We start from the raw sequence: 8875 nt of genomic DNA on the forward strand, positions 1-8875 counted from the left end.
AGCCTGGAAAGAATACACTTTTATCGGTGAAGCTGGGTGATCCAGCAAACCTGGAATGGATCTGGTTCAGGATTGAAAACATTTGCTAACAAATAGCAAATTACTTTCCAGGTTTGTTGGATCGTTCAGCTTCACTGCTGAAAGTGTATCCTCTGCAGCCTTGGAGAGCTTTAATAAATCAAGCCCAATATTACATTTCCACAGCTAAATTATGGAAACAGCCATTGAGGTGTAACCCTGCCCAGCAAAGTTCCTGTCTGGCCTGAGAAAGTGTAATTATTCAGTGTAATCTTTGGTGAAATTGAAATTTCACAGCATTATAAATAGATTTATATTTTTATTTATTGTGATGTGTTTTCTGCTGAATATGAAGAGATAACAAAAAGACAAGGTCATTTTATTTTTCAGCTTACAATTTTATATAAATAGGCAGTAGTCACAAGCTATAAAGTGTAAAGGAAAGCTCATACTACTGGCATTGTTTTTATGGTGCAGGCATCCAAAATCTACTAATGGTACTAAGTAAATCACTGATCCAGACCAAGCATGGAAGTCAGGACTGCACATTTCACTGCCTGGCATGATTGATTCCGGCACAGATTAGCTAAACCCCACAACATGCACTGTGCAGAGGGAGAAGAGATTCTTTAGCAGCCAATGGCAGCAAAGGAGCACTAATCGGCTCCTGAAATCCCCTTCAGTTGTGCACAGTCTGAAAGTGTGAGCTAGGGATGCTGAGAAAGTGGATTTCAGGCTGCACGGCTAAAGGGAAGCAGAAGATGCTGCTATTTCCTTGCTGCTGCAAGTGTCTACACTGGACGGAATAAATGGGAAGAGATATTGCGGTGGTACACAGCATTGTTGACCCCACAAGCATCTCCTGACAGCTGCACAGTAAAGAAATAAAGAAACCCTATAAAATGGTTATTCTGGCTTCTATTAAGTAAAACATTGCTATTTCTGATTTGCCCTATTTAATTGTTACCTGGCCAATGTTAGCTGTACAATAATTGATTTAATTTGTTGCCTAGAGTTGTTATTTTACAACGATTCCCTTAAAAGTCACATTGATTGTAGTATGTCTAACATGTTTTTCAGGTTGGGTGATCAAATTACAAATTATATTCTAACCCCAGGATAAGTAATTATGTAACACTGTATCTTCCAGCCAGTATTTTCCCCTACTCCTCTTCCATATAATCGACATCAGTAAATTTACTTCCCAGGCAATCTCTGATTACAACAGCTCTGCATCTTCTAAATTTCTTAGATCTTTACCTGTTCCCAGTCTGATCACTAGAAAAAAGGGAAATGTATTTCAAAAATGCATCAACTTTTCATTTCAAGGCTGCTGTCTCATTATTACTATGCAGATCCAGCCTGTTTTGGACCCTTCACAGCTCTCTAGTGTAGTGCTTTGTGTTATTGAATTTGTGTTATGGAACTAAATTTTTGTTGGGTGGTGAGCTTCTGCCAAAATCAGGGTATGCTTGTTCAGGACCTGTCATCACTGCATCCTAAGAAGGTGCCATCCTTGCCACCTGTTCACAACGGACTTCCATATGTGCCGTGGAGTGTAGAGCTTACACAAAAAGCCACCAGGAGCCAGGTAGTTTGTTTTTTGACAAAAATCATGGCAGACAAATCATGAAATTTTTACCCCTTCCCTTCTGCCTTTAATGCTGCAGCAGTATAGACTGAATGGAAAACCCAGAGCCTCCTTGGATATACACATCCCAGGAAGCTTTGGGCTGCTCCTTCTGCGCATACCCACTCCTAAGCATGAGCAGAAGGGACTTTTCCCACAATGTAAAAAAATGCTGATCTCACATCTGTGCAGTGTTTCTTTAGATTTTCAGGAGGAAACATCACCCTCTCTCATGTCTGTGCAGTGTGAGATTGGGTGATGTAAGAACCCAGAAAAGAGGAAGAAGATGACAGCACCCGCAGGTTCCTCCGTGCTGGTAAGAAAAAAAATCGGAGGGACCGAATGGAATCTGATTGCGGAGGGATCAAATAGGGGCAAAAGTAAAGGAGTATTTTTTTTTTTTTTTTGATTGGTTGTTCACTAGTTCACTTTTAAAGGAAACGTTGATAGCAAACTAGTAGACAAAAAGGTTCTCACTGCGCCTGTATTTTTAATTCAAAAACATTGGCAGACCATTGCAAAACAGTATGATTAAGATGAGCCTATCATGTATGTAAGGCAGCCAAAGCACCATGTTAATTTTACGTTTTATTCATTTTAATATTTGAGTATGTGATATCATTTGAAATACCTAAACATGAGTGAGAGTATCAAGACAATAGCCTTGATTGAATTAGAAACTGTTGACATTACAAAGTGAAAGTTAATGAATAATTTATTTCTGTGTTCACATTGAATAATTACCTGTGTGTTGCCAATAAATTTGTTTTATCATTTCCTTTACACAATACTGGGTATTGTACTAGGTGTATGATCGAAACTCCTTCAGTAAATTAACCCCAAGATTTCTGACCTTTCTTACTCCAACTTCCAAACTTTGGGATATATGGGTTTTGTATACACAAACAGTATGTAAACAATATGTAAAGTGTGAAATTAAAGCAATATCCTTCCCTTCCTTCGTTAAAAATTAGGTCTCCAGTTTTTACATTCCCTCACTACTTTCCAGTGCAGACACTTCCCTCCTTGATCCAGCACCAGTAAACTTCATGCAGAACAATACTCATTCAGCCTGTTTATTTATCAAGTGATATATATATATATATATATATATATATTGATATATCTATGACATATTTTCCAGCTGCTTGTTAGGCCGTTAGTCTAAAGTTGATTAAGTCTTAGTCAGAGATAAAGAGATAAACCTATACTAGTGTCTCACATCATTGACATCATGACCTGCTATCACTATGTAACATCATAGGCATTACAGCATTCATGACAAGGCATGCATGTAAAGAAATAAGGTTATTTACATTGCAATTTATTTAATTCGATCATTCAATCACTGATGTATGTCATCCAAGATACTTAGTTTATTCTCTATCAGGATTTCCAAGTTATTTAACCAACATCTTTCTCTCTGTCTCCAAAAGTCAAAAATGCAATGGTCATACTACTGAGAATAGAGTAGTTTTGATGCATGTTACCATATTGTAACACAAAACTCTTCACATTAAAAAAAATCCATTGTATTTTTAAACACTTATTCCAATATCAGGTTACATGACTTCATGCATTATGCTTTAATAGTTTTTTACAAAATGTAGGCAAATGCACTTGTGGTACAGGTTTACATTCCTTTCCTTCCTATATACTGTATGTTATTTAAATATGCAGATTTATATTTATGTATTGTTTTATCATATGACTATAAAAATTGTACAAATATGATCACACTTAATTTTTTTCATTTTTTTGACTGAGGTGGTTATAAGAATAACTGACTTAAAAAACTAATAAACTAATGCCCAAATCCCTAACTCCCCCTGACATATTTCTAACTGGTAATAACACTGTTATTCATTCCTCCCCTGAGGCACATTGTCTTGGCGTCACCTTCGATTCTGCCCTCTCATTTACCCCTCATATTCAGAATGTTTCCAGGTCCTGTCACTTTCACCTATGCAACATCTCCAAAATCTGCCCCTACCTGTCCCCAGAGACCACCAAACTCCTTGTACACGCTCCTATCATCTCTCGTCTGGACTACTGTAACCTCCTCCTCTCTGGTATTCCACTAACCTGACTCTCTCCTCTACAATCTATTATGAATGCTGCAGCCAGACTCATCCATCCTTCCTACCACTTTTCTTCTGCCTCTCATTCTAGTTCTCTTCATTGGCTTCCATTTCACCTTTGATAGGAATCAAATTCCTATGCTTTGCCTTCAAATCCCTCCACAGTTCTTGCCAACTTACCTTTCTGACCTGATAAAAAAATACACCCACATCCGCTCTCTTTGCTCCTTTAATGACCTACTAAAATGACTTTCTCACTCATAGCCTCATCACATGCACGGCTCCAAGACTTCTCTAGAGCTGCCCCAACTTTCTGGAATGGTCTTCCACATCCTATGGTCCTACAGAATGGTCCCGTGGCTTGCTCCTACTTTCTTCCCATTAAAAAGAGTTCTCAAAACCCATCTTCAAAGTTGCCTACCTGTCTTTTTCTGTCTTAAAACCATCACTGCTCACCCCCCTCCCATTGTGTGATACTTCCGACCTCTTAGATTGTAAGCCGATTGCTCGGTTGCATGTACCGATGCCACCCGGAACTCCCGTTGACTTATTGGATGCGGAGGACACCGGCCAGAGGAAGCGACAAGACAGAAAGGATGAAGGAGGACACCAGCGGACCAGGTAAGGCTCTATATACTATTGTTTTTCATGACTAGGGTAGCCCGTACCTTGCCCCTTCACCTTGCCCTCCCACCATACTTACTAACATACCTTCTCTCTTGCCAGCCCCCTTTCCGTCCTTCTTCTCCATCTTAACCTTACAAACCACACTACACCAATCTGCATTTTAATGGCTGGCAAGCAGCCGTTTATTAATAAATACAATAAACAACATTCCCTTCCGCACATTGAGGTTCCACCTGTCAGCCTCTACTAGAAATGCAGACGACTCTTTGGCAGCCTTGGGTTTTTATTAAAGGGAATACCAATGGGGTTGGCCCTGGAACAAGTAAGTCTTTTAAAAAGCAGAATATGTTTAATAGTTTATGACAAAGTCACTATAAGGGCTCAGTCACACTAGATCTCTTTGCTCCACAGTACACACATTTTTATATGTAAAGTGCATTGTGGCATTTTATTTATGGCAGCTTGTTCAAAATAAATATGTTGTAACACACATCAGTAAAAATAGGTCCCCTTGGATTTTTTCCTGCACCAGTGTTCGGGAGCGGCAGTGTGATGTAATGTAGCTACATTCTGTACATGCATTGGGCTCAATCACACATTAGTTTATCACAACACAATATTGCGTGATTGGTGCACCTTAGGTTAATGTGTTTCACTAATGTGTTTCACTATGTGTTAACTAAACATGGTAGTGTGAAAATCCTTTAAGCTGTGAATACACAGCAGTCATTCTTATCATTTTATTACAGCAGAGGAAGTTGGAATTCCTAACCTGTCTAACCAAGTAGTAAAAAATGAGGATTAAAACAGTGACAACTTCATACAGATCATCAATTGTGGCTCCCATTTTTCAGTTCTATAAGGTTCATGGGACCTCAGTTAGAGTCTGGAGGGACACAATCAAGCTTAACAACAAAGAACTAAAATATACCCTACAGTGAACACACCAGGAAAACACCAAGCTATCTTGGGATAATTAGAAGGCTTTCAAAATATAACAAAGATATAAAAATAGCAGAAAAAAAGAAATGTTACTTTTTATTGGGGAATGCTTCATTTAAATGACATTAACAAAGTATTTTATATTTTTCCCCCATGTTCCTTTTGTTAATGTAACAAAAGATGTTATATAACAGTCCAAAAAATCTTGCATTCTGTTTCATCTGTGAGTTTTACAGCTGTGACAGGTAACTAGGGCAATGCGAAGCCAGAAAACTTCTAGAGAGAAATGTGACAATTATTTTGGTGTTCATTGCAATCAATAGGAAAGCAGGAGAGATATGGTCTAAATACATGAAATACATCGAACATTGTTTACCAGACGACCAGTCACCATGTATAGGAATTAATGGGATCAGGTTTCAGAAAAGCTTGCACCCTAGGCGGAACGTTTTTGAAATTCATTTTTAAACGTAAACCAGTAAAGTAATTCTATCAACTTTTTCTAATCTAGAGTGGTGTTCTGTTTGTAAAGCTCAACTCTGGGCTGCCTCCCTTAGTAGTTTTTTTCAAGCTCCTTTTTCAAATATTCTTAGGCCCACTTTGATAATGTTTTAACACACCTTTCATGTTTTATTCCAGTAATAGAAAGATCCTAAATGCTGCAGAAAGGCACATTATCTAATGTCCTCTGCAGCATTCACCTCTCAAGGGTGGAAAGAGTGCCTTAAAATGGACCTAATTTGACCTGAATAAAAATTCCCCAAACTTACGGCTGCACAGTGCGAGATCAGGTGACATAGGCAGAAGAAGGGGAAAGAAGATGGCGGCACCCGGCGATTTGTCCGGGACGAAGAAGAGTATACCAGGATGATGCGGGACCCGATTCAGTAAATGACGGGAGGGATAGACAAATCTGCAGTAAAGGTATGAGTATTTTTTTTTAATTCTATTTCCACCTTAATGCCCTGGGCTTACAGGACTTGGATTTATTAGTGCTGGTCTAGCTGGAAAGGGAACAATTTTGGATCCCTGAAATCCTCTACATGGGAACTTAAACATAGGTAGGCTTTTAAACACCACTCCTTGTTGCCCCTGCCCTTATTTTCTAGCCCCTACTTCATTTCTTCCTTAAATCTAACTCCAGTTGCCCTCCTCCTTTGCAGCCCCCACTCCACTACTTTCTTGGCTTTTAAATCCAATTCCAGATTGCTCCTTACACTTTCTAGCCCCCTTTCCTCTACTCCCCTGGCCTTTAAACCCAGCTACGTGTAGACCTCTTCCAGTTCCTACTCCATCCACATTGTATATACAAGCATAAAATAAAGCTGATATCTTTAAACATATACATAAACGTACGTAAACATATATAAAAAACATGAAAATAAATATAGAGCATGAAAAGTATCTAAATAGAGCCAAGATGGATATATACTTAATAAATAAAAACTTAAAGTAAAACATTATATTTTAGGAAAAACCCTGTCTCTGGTAGTGGGTAGTACTTACTACTGCACTTACATAATTCATGTCAGCGCTGTTCAGTTTAGCGGTACAGTCATCTCAGGCTTCCCTGTTTATGTCCCCCCTGTTTATGCCACAGTCTTATATTCACCACATATTTGAAAAACAATTAGGGAAGAACAAAGTAACAATATCAATTTAATTTTTGGATTTTCATCTGAATGTTCAGTAGGTCTTGACCCTCTCATCGGCTATCAGTAATCCAATAAATTCCATATACTGAGTGATCTCCAGGGTCCCTTTACAAAAGATTTACTATGCATAAGCAATAAAATATAACACCCACGAGAACTTCCATCACTACCATGTCAGCTTAACTGTTTACCAATTTTAATCAAGACTTTTTATTATTTTAATTACATTTTAGCTGGTAACACCTGCTGCAAAGACAGCTGAATTGCTTCCTTCACATGCTTTTGAACCCCTATACATGCATAGCATGTGTTATTTTTAGATGTGATAAGTTAACATTGCAGATATCCTTCCAGGGAGGGTATACAGTTTTAGTGTTTTTTCGATATACATGTAAAACCAAACAATTTTCAATTGTCATATTTCTATTATCTCCTCATCACCATAGTAGACTGTCTCACTAATTTTTAGAAATATTTACAAGTCAGAAAGGGACAGGCAGTTTATCAGGAAATGTCAAAGCTTTGCCTTTTTTTTGAATAGGTACTTGGGTGAAGCAGGAGGTATTGAAAGGAATGGAATAGACTTATAGAACACAGTAAAGAGAATGTAGGATATGCTTCCTGTATGTACCTTCATGGTTCAAGCTGTGTACCTTTAAAAGTAAAAACCAGAATCTGTAATTGTAATATTGTAGAAATAATCAGCTATTTTTATGTAAAGCAATAAAGCAGGAAATTTTATTGTATAAAACTGTAGCCAACAGTAACCAAGTATATATCAGAGTACATTACTTCCAAGGTTTTCTAAACTCTAGGTTTTTAGGCTAAATCGGATCTCTGGACTTCAGTTCGGTACTGATGTTTTTTTTTTAAACAAAACTAGAAAAATAAAACACATTCTAAACATGCTGGTGTTCCTTTAAATCCTAATCATGTCTGTCGAGTTCTGTTGACAATTAATCATGGAACTGTGAGAACTTCAGAAGCATACAAAGCGCCCAGCAGTTCATGCTTCAGGGTATTCGCTTCTCTAGACCTCTCATCTCATGAGACTGTGATAAAAATAGACATGGGATCCAATTTGTTCCATCTCAATAAAATAAATACCTTCAATAAAATTCAATATTTTACAAGGCTTATATTAAACACATCAAGGCCAGCTACAGTACATTAACATCCTGGAGAACTAGGTAAACCAAAACTGTACCTGGATTATATTTAGTTTCCTCAAGAACTGTGAATCACTAACAAATGTTGCTTTAATTTTTTCACTAATCTTCTACATTATTTTTCAGTCCTATATATTTCCCTTTGCTCCAGCATTAGCTAACATTAATGCTCTGGAACATTTACTATTATTGACAATAGTGGGACATGCATGTGTGGCAGCTTTTGCATGTGACAGAGCGATGCCTATTGTTGGTGTTCGAATTCAGGTTGTCCTTATATTCGACCTGAATATGGCTGTTCAAATTTGGATAGACCCGACCCGAAAAACACGGTATTTGACTTTGCAAATTCTTGTGTAAAAAGATGTGTTAAAAAAAAGGGTTTAATGTTCAAGTAATTTATTGAATGTGTGTGATTTGTGTAACTTTTATTTTTTTACAGGTTGTCCCACAATGAGAATGCACAGCCGTGGAAATATTCTTGTCAGTGTGGGATCCCCGAGCACTAGAGGTTAAATGTGGACAAGACTCCCCATTCATCACCTCTAGTGCTCTGTGATTGGCTGAGGAAAAGTAAACCCTAATGACAGCTCATGCATCATCAGGATTTTCCTTTCCTCAGCCAATCAGAGCACTAGAGGTGATGAATGGGGAGACTTGTCCACATTTAACCTCTAGTGCTCGGGGATAGAGAATCTCTTTCCAAAGACACATACTATAGTTACGCTAGGGCTGCAAGAGCAATCAGGGGAG

At 38.0% G+C, this 8875-nt stretch overlaps 1 protein-coding gene across 1 annotated transcript in view; it reads right to left on the reverse strand.

The window, feature by feature from the left end:
- Positions 1 to 8875, reverse strand: part of HTR1F (5-hydroxytryptamine receptor 1F) — a 122630-nt gene that overhangs the window by 19322 nt on the left and 94433 nt on the right. The window lies entirely within an intron of this gene.

Source organism: Pyxicephalus adspersus, chromosome 1 (genome assembly GCF_032062135.1).
Source record: "Pyxicephalus adspersus chromosome 1, UCB_Pads_2.0, whole genome shotgun sequence".
Classification (NCBI taxonomy): Eukaryota; Metazoa; Chordata; class Amphibia; order Anura; family Pyxicephalidae; genus Pyxicephalus; species Pyxicephalus adspersus.